This window comes from Mesoplodon densirostris, chromosome 11 (assembly GCF_025265405.1).
Source record: "Mesoplodon densirostris isolate mMesDen1 chromosome 11, mMesDen1 primary haplotype, whole genome shotgun sequence".
Classification (NCBI taxonomy): Eukaryota; Metazoa; Chordata; class Mammalia; order Artiodactyla; family Ziphiidae; genus Mesoplodon; species Mesoplodon densirostris.
In genome coordinates this window covers 66,785,100-66,798,801 of record NC_082671.1, presented here as the reverse complement: position 1 = coordinate 66,798,801, position 13,702 = coordinate 66,785,100, and positions in this window count along the sequence as shown.

Here is a 13,702-nt window from a genome sequence, read left to right as displayed (position 1 = left end):
ATTTGACAAACATTTACTGAGCACCTGCTATGTACCAGATGCAACTTCAGGCTAGAAATACAACTGCTAAGAAACTGGGAGTCTGACAACAGAGACGTTAGCAGCCTGCCCCGGAGCACTTCCCAGCAGTGCTGAATGTAGAACCTACTGTAATAATTCCCTGAGATGTTTTGGTGAGATGTTGATGTATAAAGTCGTGTAGGCAGGGACTTCCCTGGTGGTGCAGTGATTAAGAATCTGCCTTCCAACGCAGGGACCCGGGTTCGATCCCTGGTCGGGGAACTAAGATCCCACATGCCGCAGGGCAGCTGAGCCCCGCGCGCCATGACTACTGAGCCCGTGCACTCTGGACCCCTCACGCCACAACTAGAGAAAAGCCCGTGCGCTGCAACGAAAGATCCCGTGTGCCGCAACTAAGACCTGACGCAGCCAAATAAATAAATATCTTTTAAAAAATAAAATAATGTAGTGTAGGCAGAGTTGACCCTTGTCACAGTCATTGAGGAAAAAGAAAGAAAGAAAACCCCACTTATTCTGTTATGTGGTAGGAGGTGAAGAATTCTAGTCTGTGTTGCTCTGGTTGCATAATAAACCGGAAGAATCTGCCCCCTTTTACTGTGGAGACCATGGTGGGCAGGATGCAGGATTCAGGGCAAGGACGTGCCCTGAAGCTGACTGGAGGGTGCTAACACATTAGAACTAGGAGACACAGAGACCGTACACTGCTTCATTTTACAGCAAGAAAACATGTCGCATACATGACTTGGAGTCAGAAGAGCTAAACGCAGTTGGGCCCCCTGTTCTGTGCTCCTTTCATAACTCAGGGAAGATTTGGGTCCTGGGCTCCTCTGTCTGACTCTGGCAATAACTACATTGACAATCTGTCAGCCCTCCTCACTCCTGTCCCTCTCCCCGAGCTCTCCCCTGTGGCTTGAGGATAATGATATTGCCTATTAGTATTGAATGCTGACTGAGTGCCATGCATTGGGCTAGGAGCTTTCTCTGCGTTATCTAGTCTACCCTATGAATCAGGTGTTAGGGATCTACTGGATTGCTTATCTTCTCTTCCCCTGCCTCTTATAAGACAATCGATTTAATAAAAGATAATCCATACTATGTGAATTTTTATAACAAGAATTTATTCTTGTGATTTTGTGATTAAAAAGGTAAAGCAGTTATCCATATGTATGACCATATGTGAGCCCAAGCTGTAATGACATTTTAAGGAAGCAAGGACAACCTAGAATGCAGTTCCCTTAATTGTAACCTTTGAAAAAAAGAGAAGCCCAAAGTGAGAGAACCTCTGACTGCCTGTCCAGATTGTATTTCCTGGGCAACAGCAAAGGTCTGTGGGTTATGCAGTCCTAGGCAACTCAAGGGTCTATGGCTAATGCCCAGGTGGCAGCAAGGGTCTCTGGGTAATGGCCGGGCGGCAGCAAGGGTCTATGGGTAATGCCCGGGTCGCAGCAAGGGTCTCTGGGTAATGCCCGGGCGGCAGCAAGGGTCTCTGTGTCATTTAGTCCTGAAAAGTGCAAGGGTCTTTGGGGAATGTGTTTCTGGGTAACAGCCAATGTCTATAGGTAATGCAGTCTGTCGCTGGTATGTGACGTGAATGACATGGTTTTACTTAAACACCCAGAACATGTTTCTGGTACGTTTGGCTACATCCCCTCTTCCTCGTGGAAGGACTCTGGGTCAGCCCCTCACCCACTTTGCACTTGTTCATTGTCAGGATGGGTAACGGGAAGCCCTTCTGGAGGCTCACACCATGTGGACTTCACTGTAGAGGCCCACGCGGCTATCATCCTATCCCAAAATATCCGTGACCAGGCTCCAAAACAAGAGATGCCTATGTATTGTGTTGTGTATAATTTTTCGTTTATTAATTTACTTTTAAAAATTCAGTAATTCTCATCCCAGCATTCTTCCCTTCTGCCTTTGTTTCATTTACAGGGGTATCGTGTTCTTGTGCCAGCCAGGGCGTCACGTCAGAAATCTGAATCTCAGCCTCGTGGAGCCTCTTGCCCTAAGCTTCCCAATCCTTCCTTATTCACTTGTACCTCAGCCCCAGAGGTGCTCGCCTCTGCTGGGTTGCTACCTCAGTTACACCTTAGAGTTCTCTTTTATTCCATCAGTAGTTAACCATCTTTTACCTCGTTAATAATTCTTTGCATTGAAATTTGCCCTGTTCAAATTACTTGTATGATTTTTGCCCCCTGCCTGGACCCTGACAGATAGATACTGGTAGAAATAAAAGCCTGTTTGACTCACAGACTTAGAGAACAAACTTATGGTTACCAGAGGGGAAGGGATAGTCAGGGAGTTTGGGATTGACATGTATACACTGCTTTATCTATTTATTTATTTATTTTTGGCTGCACTGGGTCTTCATTGCTGTGCACGGGCTTTCTCTAGTTGTGGCGAGCGAGGGCTACTCTTCATTGCGGTGCACAGGCTTCTCATTGCAGTGGCTTCTCTTGTTGCTGAGCACGGGCTCTAGGCGCATGGGCTTCAGTAGTTGCGGCACACGGGTGTCAGTAGTTGTGGCATGCGGGCTTCAGTAGTTGTGGCTCATGGGCTCTAGCGCTCAGGCTCAGTAGTTGTGGCACAGGGGCTTTGTTGCTCCACGGCACGTGGGATCTTCCTGGACCAGGGCTCGAACCCATGTCCCCTGCATTAGCAGGTGGATTCTTAACCACTGCACCACCAGGGAAGTCCCTACATTGCTATATTTAAAACGGATAACCAACAAGGACCTACTGTATAGCACAGGGAATTCTGCTCAATGTTATGTGGCAGCCTGGATGGGAGGGGAGTTTGGGGGAGAATGGATACATGTATATGTATATGTATGGCCGAGTCCCTTTGCTATGCACCTGAAACTATCACAACATTGCTAATCAGCTATACTCTAATATAAAATAAAATGTTAAAAAAAAAAGCCTGTTTGAAGTAGGTTCAAGACAGCTGGGCAGAGAGGGGGCAAGTCAGTGAGAGGAGACATCTCTGAAGGAATTTTGATATGAAGCTGAATTGAGAAATGGGGCCAAAGTTGAAAGGGGATGGGGGGGGTTGTTTTGTTTTGTTTTGCTTATTTAACATTTTATTATGGAAAATTTCAAACGTATACAAAAGTAGAGAGCATACACCCCATATATAAAAAGAGTATAACAAACCCCCATATACCCATGTTATGGGTTGAAATGTGTCCCCCCCCAAAAAAATATGTTGGCATCCTAATCCTCAGTACCTGTGAATGTGACCTTATTTGGAAATAGGGCCTTTACAGAGATAATCAAGCTAAAACGAAGTCCTAAGTGTGGGTCTTAATCCAATATGACAGGTGTCCTCATCAAAAGGGGAAATCTGGACACAGAGACAGACACACACAGAAGAAAGAAGATGTGAAGACACAGAAATCACCATGTGAAGATGGAGGCAGAGATCGGAGTGATGTATCTACAAGCCCAGGAACACCAAACATCTCCAGCAACCCCCAAAGCTGAGAGAGAGGCCTGAAGAGATTCTCCCTCAAAGCCAGCCTTGCTGACACCTTGATCTTGGACTTCTAGCCTCTAGAACTGTAAGACAATAAATGTCTGTTGTTTAAGTCCCCCAGTTTGTGGTACTTTGTCCCGGTGGTACTTTTGTACCCAGGTGGGTTGGGTACAACCCATCACCAAATTTCCTCTCCACCCATGCCCACTTCTCCTTCTCAGATGCTTTAAAGGCAACAGTAAGGGGGAGGAGACATTCCAAATGGAAGGCCGTCCTGGGCCAGGGCCTGTGCTGGGGTGGGGAGGGGTGCCATGGTGGTCCCAGGAGCCCTCTGGGAGGAACATGCAGAGGAACTGGAAGCATTCAGTTGTTTCAATGATAGAGAGACAGGCTTGGACGGGCCTTTCCTTGTGGAGTGTGGTCCTCTCCACTGCAGAGGCCAGGCCGAGCCTTATTAACTTTTCCCTGAGCCTTTGCACTCACTCCAGACAGGTGGCCGGGACGTATGAACACATAATTATAACACAAGTATACAAATTAAACAAAGATGCTTCCTCTTCCTTCTCCATTCCAATCTCTAGACAAACCCTAATCAGTTTCAGTTGGCAGGGACGTGACTTCACCCTTTTTTCTGACCTTTGTCTTTCCTCTTCTACTGTTTTGATTTGAGCTTTATTACACTTTTCTTTCAAATACTCCCAGGTGCCTATCTTGCCCTGCCCTTGAGATGGAGCCCCTGGAAACCGAGCCTGGCCTTGTTGCCTTCCCACCTCACCTTCTGTTCACTCCTCAATGCACTGTATCAGGATACTGACCCCATCTCACCAGTGAACCGAGTGATAACCATCCCCTAACCTTACACTCCCATTAGCACAGCTCCATCTTCAGCTTGTGTTGTTCTCTCTGCAGTGCTTGATTCTGTTGACCACGCCCTTCTTTTTTTTTTTTTTTTTGGCTCTGTACATTAGACCAGTCCCTTCTTTTTTTTTTTTTTTTTTTGCGGTACGCAGGCCTCTCACTGTTGTGGCCTCTCCCGTTGCGGAGCACAGGCTCCGGACGCGCAGGCTCAGCGGCCATGGCTCACGGGCCCAGCCACTCCGCGGCATGTGGGATCTTCCTGGACCGGGGCACGAACCCGCGTCCCCTGCATCAGCAGGCAGACTCTCAACCACTGCGCCACCAGGGAAGCCCCACTCCCTTCTTGACAGTCTCCTCCTTTGGCTTCCCGGAGATTGCACACTTCCATGGGTGGCAGACCACTTCTCCTCCCAAGGGTCTGACTGCACTGCATAAGGCTCCCTTTGCGGGCTCCCCTCCCCTTGCCTGTTCAGGAAATGCCAGGGCTCCTCAGGATCTCCCAGACCTTTACCCTTCCTGCACTACATGCCCTCAAAGGAGACCTCATTCATCTCCATGGCATCACCTGCCACCTGTATGCCCATGGTTCCAATTCTATATCTCTATCCTTAAAGACACTAAACATTGTATTCTAAATTGTATGTCATATATAGAAGAGTATGTAAGATATCTGTAACACTTTGAAGATTTATAAAAATAAGGCAAACACTTATATAACCACCAAACAGTTTTGGAGCTAGAACATTGCCATCATTTTAGATGGTCCCTATGTGTCTCTCCCTGATCACATTCCCAAGACTAATATTCCTCCCCTTGTTATACCTTATAGTTTACCACTATGTATTAATCCATAAGCTATATTTTTTAGATATTCCACTTCTGTTGAACCAAGTGGCTTCTATTGAACCAAGCTTCCACAGATAACAATTGTAAATTCTGGGAAAAATATAAAAAACAATGACCTGAAGGCACCAGAAAGCAACCAAAACAAGGCAGATACTGGATGGGGGTTGACACTTGGAAAAGAAAGGAACTGAGTGAGTTTCCCACTTCTTAAAATGGATTTAGGCTAAAAGCAGGCCCCAATCCTCACAGCTAAAGTAGGTATACAGACAGCTAAAACCTGAATAGAACCCCACAGTCTTCCTAGTTTGAAAACTGAAAAACAGAGATTGTGGCAAAAGCACAAAAGCTGGAAAGTTAAGTAGGGGAGTTCCAAAGGAGAGAACCAGAGATGAGGAACCCCAAAATCTGTATATATATCCTGTCCAAATCTCTGATTGACCACTGAATTATGTAGGCATGGGGTAGACTCCAAGAAGCCCAGCTGAGGCTAAAAGAACAACACTGAAATTTGAGCTGCTTTTTACTAAAAGGGAGACCAAATTTGCAGAAGGAGTTCAGCCAAGTTAATTGCTAAAATAGATAAATCAATATTCTGTGGAAGAGCTGTATCCAGACTCCATATTATGTATTATTCACAATAACCAGAACAGAATCCAAATTACTCAACATATAAACAGGAAAATATGACCAAGAGAAAAAAAAAAAAAAAAAAAGCAATGGAAACTGACCCCAAGAAAACCCAGGTGTTGGAATTAGCAAAGATATTTAAAGTAGTTGTTATAACTATGCTTAAGGACATAAAAGAAAATACACTAATAACTATTGAAAAGACAGTAAATTTTAGCAGAGTAATAGAAGCTATAAAGAAGACCAAATGGAAATTCTAGAATTGAAAAGTACAATATCTGAAATTTAAAATTCATTGAATGGGCTTAGCAACGGATTGAAGATGACAGAAGAAATAAGAACCTGAAAACAGATCAATAAAAATTATCCAATCTGAAAAACAGAAAAAGATTGAACAATACATATGTATTAGCTTTCTATCACTGCTGTAACAAACTTAGTGGCTTAAAAACAACACAACTGTATTATCTCACAGTTCTGTAGGTCAGAAGCCTGACACAGGTCTCACTGAGCTAAAAATCGATGTGTCCACAGAGCTGTGTTTCTTTCTGAGGCTCTAGAGGAGAATCCATTTCTGGCCCTTTCCAGCTTCTAGAGGCCACCCACATTGCTCGGCTCATGACCCCTTCCTTCATCTTCTAAACCAGCAACATTTCACATCTCTGTGCCTTTCTTCTGTAATCACATGTTCCGCTCTGACTTTTCTATTTTGCCCCCTTTTCTGCTTTCAAGGACCTTTGTGATTACTTTGAGCCCACTTAGATAATCCACATTAATCTCCTCATCTCAAGGTCCTTATTATTGCATCTGCAAGGTCTCTTTTGCCATGTAAAGTAACACATTCACAGGTTCCAGGTATTAGGACACGAGCGTCTTTGGGATGCTTTTTTCTGCCTACTAAAATGTACTTTATAGTTTTTCTCCTTTTTGAACTCCTTGTAAAGTGTATTACACTGCCATTCTCTCTCTCTCTTTTTTTTTTTAAATAAGTTTTTTAATTTATTTTTGGCTGCGTTGGGTTTTCGTTGCTGTGTGCAGGCTTTCTCTAGTTGTGTCGAGCATGCGCTACTCTTCGTTGCGGTGCACGGACTTCTCACTGCGGTGGCTTCTCTTGTTGCGGAGCACGGGCTGTAGGCACGCAGGCTTCAGTAGTTGCAGCACGTGGGCTCTGTAGTTGTGGCGTACGGGCTTAGTTGCTCTGCGGCATGTGGGATCTTCCTGGACCAGGGCTCAAACCCATGTCCCCTGCATTGGCAGGCGTATTCTTAACCACTGCTCCACCAGGGAAGTCCCTGTCATTCTCTTTTGTGTACTGCTTCTTTCACTCACCATGATGTTTGTAACTTTCATCTCTGGTAATGTATGTAGCACTCATTCATTTTTTTTGTCATTGCTATATTGTAGTCCATCAAATTTCATATACCACAATTTATTCATCTTTGTTGATGGACATTTAGATCGTTCATCTTTTGGCTTTCACAAGCAATACTACTTGTACATATATCTTAATGAATATGTGCACCATTTTCTCTAGGTTTTATACCTAAAAGATAAACTGTTGGGTCATAGAGTATCAATCTTCAACTTTAATAGCTGATGTCAAACTGTTTTTCAAAGTGCCTCAGTTTATACACACACACACACACCCTACCCCTGCCACCAGCAGCTTCAATTGCTCCACATCCTACCCAATACTTGGTATTATCAAACTTTAAAAATGTTGCCGGACTTCCCTGGTGGTGCAGTGGTTAAGAATACGCCTGCCGGGCTTCCCTGGTGGCGCAGTGGTTGAGAGTCCACCTGCCGATGCAGGGGACACGGGTTCGTGCCCCAGTCCGGGAAGATCCCACATGCCGTGGAGCGGCTAGGCCCGTGAGCCATGACCGCTGAGCCTGCGCGTCCGGAGCCTGTGCTCCGCAACGGAGAGGCCACAACAGTGAGAGGCCCGCATACCGCAAAAAAAAAAAAAAATAGAATACGCCTGCCAATGCAGGGGACACGTGTTCGAGCCCTGGTCCGGGAAGGTCCCGCATGCCATGGAGCAACTAAGCCCATGCGCCACAACTACTGAGCCTGTGCTCTAGAGCCCGCGAGCCACAGCTACTGAGCCCTCGCGCCACAACTACTGAAGCCCACGCGCCTAGAGCCCGTGCTCTGCAATAAGAGAAGCCACCTCACTGAGAAGCATGCACACCACAATGAAGAGTAGCCCCCGCTCGCCGCAACTAGAGAAAGCCTGCACGCAGCAACAAAGACCCAACGCAGCCAAAAATAAATAAATAAATTTATAAAATTAAAAAAAATTTTTTTTGCTGATCTGGTGGGTATGTAATCACAGCAACCAGTGTCTAGTTAAGTAAACAGAAAACCTCTAGGTATTTCAACAGAGGGAATTTAATGAGGGAAATTGTTTACAAAAATGTTGATACAGAAGGAAGGGCAAACTAAGAAAGATTGCAAGATCAGTAATTGCAAGAAGCTGACACAGCTCCCAGGGCTGATGCAACAGAAGAGAGGAAGGTTGACACATCCTCCAACACTGGCTGCTCAGAACTGATAGAGGCGCACTTGACATTCTCTGGGAACACAGAAGGGACTCCTCCCGTGATGCTGTTCCTGCACTTCTGCAGGGACATTCACTGTAGCTTGTGAGAGCACCTCTTTGTAGCCGATGGCTCAATCCCAGTATCCACCCGGTCACCCTGGTCAGAATCCTTGGAGTCATCCTGATGCCCTCCTCTTCCAGTCTCTTCCTCACTCCTCAGCCACCCCCAACCCTGTCTGTTCTACCTTCCTAATCTCTCTAACCTGGGCTCTCTCCTCCCTCCTGTCATCGCGGACTGCAGGGACTCCTGACACATCTCTCTACTCCAGCTCCCAGCACTGGGTCTGGCGAAAACTGCCTGCCCACAAAATGTTTCTTTGATGATCTGAAAACAGAAGTGTTGGGGGCAGATGAATCATAAGATCCCCTCCAGTTAGACATCCTGGGATAAAGAGAGAAAGCGGCTTCCCTTTCTAACCTGAGGCAACAGAGGAGGACAGTGGTGGCCACAATGATGGTGCAGCTGGACCAGTTGCTGAACTACTGAGATGTTCTCACACCTGCTGGTGACACCCTGCAGACCTCCCCAGCACTGAGGGGTTGAGGTGGACCCCAGCCTGGCGAGTGCTTGCACATTGGAATATCACTCCGGAAGGGTGAGAATGGGAGGAGAGTTAGTTTCACTGAGTGAAGATCTGTTGTTTTGGGTGAACTCTATTTTGTGACTTTTAAAATTAATTAATTAATTAATTAATTATACAGTAGGTCCTTGGTTATCTATTTTAAATATAGCATTGTGTCTTTTGTGACTTTTTGTTTTGTTTTGTTTTAATAGAGGTATAATTGACATTCAATACTATTTTTAGTTTCAGGTGTATAACAGTGATTCAACGTGTGTACACATTGTGAAGTGGTCACTACAATAAGCTTAGTTACCATGTGTCACCTTACAAAGTTAATACAATATTATTGACTATATTCCCCATGCTGTACATTGTATCCCTGTGATTTATTTTATTTTATTAACATCTTTATTGGAGTATAATTGCTTTACAACGCTGTGTTAGTTTCTGCTTTATAACAAAGTGAATCAGTTATACATATACATATATCCCCATATCTCTTCTCCCCTTGCGTCTCCCTCCCACCCTCCCTATCCCACCCCTATAGGTGGTCACAAAGCACCGAGCTGATCTCCCTGTGCTATGCAGCTGCTTCCCACTAGCTATCTATTTTACATTTGGTAGTGGATATATGTCATTTTGTGACTTTTAAGGTCTAAATGAAATGAGGTGAAAACCCAGACTCCCTGGGCAATAGGGAAGCTGTGGGTATTCTCAGAAGGGGCTTGCTATTTAGCCCCTCAAAGAAGGGGTTTTGTTTGGGGCAAGGAAACAGAGAGCAGAGGCAATTCCCTCCATCTCATCAGTCACCTTGGGGCTCTAAAGAAACAGGTCAGGCCCTGCCTCAGGGCAGGAAGGGGAGGGGAGGAGGGAACAGCTGGCTTGGCAGAGGGTACTTAGGCCTCTGTGCTTTAGGCCAGTAGGATAGGGCAGGCTGTCAGCCAACTCAGCCTAAGGACAGCAGGGCAGACGCAGCTCTTATGACTACATGTAGTGGAGTGACAGAGTGTATTACCAGCCCTGGGTTCAGGTTTCAGCAAAGGCTTTTAATAGCTCCAGAGGGTTTGCCAAGCTGACCTGGACTATGTCATTTACTCTGAAGCTACTTGCCCAGGGCCAGGCACACCACAGGGACCCAGCATTTCTGTCCATCCCCACCTTCAGGCATTCAAGTACCCCTCGCCGAGACCCCGGGCACACCAGCCCCTCAGTCCAACCAGGTTGGGCCAACACCCGTCACTGTTTCAGTTGGCTCTGGCTATACCCTATGTCCCCTAAGTTACAACCAGCATCCCTGAATCCATGCCCAAACCAAAGAGGATCTGCTGTCTTGAAGCCTCAGGAGCGTGTGGGCACTCACTCCTGCCCTCCACGCAGAGCCCTGTCTTCAGGGGGTGGAGGGGGGAACTGCCCTGAGCCCATGAGGGTCACCCTCTGTCAGGGCCCCCGTGACCGGGTGTGTATTTGTGTAAAGTAGGGAACTCCCTAAGGGTTTTTTCTAACAGTGTGAAACTACCTGACCCACAGGGGACTGAAAATGAGATATGCGCAACATCCCGCACAGAGACTGACCCACAAAACTGGAGACCAGAGGCCCCTGAACGTCCTAGAGCACTCTCCAGGCACTCTAAGGAACTAAAAAAAAAAATACAATTTTTGAGGTGCACTGGTTTTCCGAGGTTATGTATCATTTCTTATTCTTTCATTTATTAATTCATTTAACAAACACATTTCCAAGCTCCTTTCATGTGCCATAGCTGTTCCAGTAACCTACTGCTGTGTAACCATCCACCCAAGACTTAATGACAAAGGCCTTTCTGCGGATGACTCAAATCTACAAGTGAAATAAGAAAAAATGGCTGATTTGACTACATAAAAATTTAAAAATTTCTGTGTGGCAATAGATTCAAAAGTCAAATGACAAGCATTTAGGAAAAAAAATATGCAACTCATATCACAGAAAAAGAACTAATCTCTCTAATAATTAAGAGTTCTAAGAAATGGGGCGGGGATAGCAAAAATAGAGACAGCACATTCTAAAAACACAAATGGCCCTTAAGTTCATAAAGAGATCAAGCCCACTTAATCCAAAAAGAGAACTTCTAATTATAAGTACCCTGTGATACAATTTCTCGTCTATCAGACTGACATAAATTCAAACGCTGGATATTGGCCCCCTCTGTCAAGGCCACAGGGGAGTAGGCAGGCTTGTCCAGCACAGGTAGAGGGCAAAATGAGACAATCTGGTGATGTAGAAGCATCCAGCAACATCACGGGTGTGTTAGCCTTTGCTCTAGCTCTCCGTCCTCTGGGAGATTAATTTACGGTGATCCCTGACCGTGGTATACTATGCAGCATTGCTGTGAAGCAAAAAATGGGAAACATTTTTTTTTGAGAGTCAATTTTCTCTCCGTAAGGGACAGATAAATAAAACTGCGGCTTATTCACACAGTTGAAGACTCCATAAGTATAAATAAAGCATGAGGAAACACGTTTTTTTTTTTAATGAATATGGACAAAGCTCAAGGATATACTGCTAAGGCACAGAATAGTGAGTATAGCAAGCTACTCCTAGAGCCAGAGAAGTGGGAAGATTTGCCCACACGTACATTACAAACAAAAAACAAAAAACCCCACGAAGAATACTAAGAAATTAATAGAAGTTTCCTGAAGTGAGTGGTGGGAGTGGGTTGGCCAGGGATGGGGTGAAAACAAGATCCCCCACTGCACGCCTTCTTGTGTGTTTCTTCTTTGAACTACATGAGTGCGTTATCTCTTTAAAAAATTAAATACGCATAACTCAATGAGAAGGAAATACACCATGTCGAGTTATATGGGACACAGCTAAAATCATCTTTAGAAGTTTAAAGCTTTAAATACATTGAATAGGATACAAGGGGGAAAAATTTTTTTTTTAGTTAAAGTTGGAACAGAGCAAAACAGGCTTGTTAATAATGGCTGTACATTTCACAGTGCAACACACAGGCTAGTCCCTCATGTATTATATTTAATCAAATCTAAATTATAAGTCAAGTTTCTTGTCAGGGTTTTTTTGTTTTTTTTTTTTAATGAAACTCTTAAGTTTTGGTATAATTTTAACTCACAGAAAAAGTTGCAGAGGTACTATAGAATTTCCTCTATGCCCTTCACCTAGTTTCCTGTGATGTTAATGCCTTGCATAACCATGATACAAAGCTAGAAATTAACATTGGTACATTACTGTGAACTAAACTCTAGATTTTAGATTTTTCCAACAATGTCCCTTTCCTGTTCCAGGATCCAATCCAGGATACCACACTGCATTTAGTATCAAGGATTGCTTTTGTTTCATAAACTTAGCCAAGGGACCTTCCTCTTGCTGATGAAGGAGGAACTCCTGGGCACATTTCTGTCTCTCACTTATTAATACCTTTTCACCTCTCTGGATGTGGTCACTGTTTTAACCTGAGGAACATAACCAAGGTAGTAAGGACATAAAACCTTAAGAATTACTCCCTGACTTCCCCCACTGTGTGCTGCTGCTTTTGTAAGCCCAGAGGGACAGGCTGGGAGGGAATGTTCTTTGTAATTCTCAGCCAATTCAATACGCAGAAGTTGATTGAGCCTCTACTGTGTGCAAGGTACTCTGGTAGATGCTAAGGGGAAAAAAAAGAGTTGAGTAAGACCTTTTCCTAATTTTAGGAGCTGACCCACCCAGGGAGTGGACCCAGTTGAATACAACACCAGACAGGGGGTGAGAGGCAGCGTACCAGCAGCAAAAACAAGAGATGGGGAGATGCATCCCACCTGAGAGGACTGAAGAGGGCTTCCTGGAGCAGGTGACTTTCGAACCATGCCTTGAAAAAAGGGTAGGGTTTCAATGGTTAGGCAAAGGGGAACAGAATTCTGGACCAAAGAAATGGTGTAAGCAAAGGTGCAGCAGCATGAAAATGTGGGCACATGCAGAGAACCGGTAGCCCAGGATTCCTGGTGCTGGATACGTGTGTTAAAAGGAGGGAGACTGACCTCAGGGAGGGCCTCCAGTGCTGGGCGGGAGACCCACCTCCCTCCAGCGGGTAGTGATGCTAAAGGTCAGAGCTGCAGCCATGCTGTAGGGCAAGCTGGTGGCAATGGGATACGTGGGGTGGAGCAGGGCGCCTGGAGGAAGGGATTTCTCTTGTCTTCCTGGGGTGATGGGCACCCAGCCCAGGGGGGTCACTGGAATGGAAGGGGGCAGAGGCAGGCAGGGAAAGGCTGCAGTGGAATCACGGTCAAGATGTGAATGTGAGGATGAGGAAGGAGGCGGAGGTGGGTGACTGAGGCGAGCCTGAGGGACAGAGATGAGGCAGCGGATGTGGTCTGTGCTGAAGGGGCCGGTTGGGCTGAGGGAATTTGAGGTCAAATGTGTTAGAAGTCCCCACTCAGAGGTCAGGCTGGAGCCTGGTGCCAGGTATAAATGTGGCATCGTTCACGAAGAGGTGGCAGTGTGTCCCCAGGGCAGAGGAGGAAGGAGCCTCTTCACGGGGCCATGTCCCCATCGCTTCCGTCAGCTAAAAAAATATATTCACAACCTAAAAGTTGAGAGTTCTGTTTTATTCGGTGGGAGTATTTTAGGACTTCAAGCCTGGGAGTCAGCATCTCAAGAAACCCTGAGAGAACTGCTCCGAGGAGGTGAGGGGTGGGGGGAGCCAGGATAGACGGGAGTTTTGCAACAAAGGGCAGATAG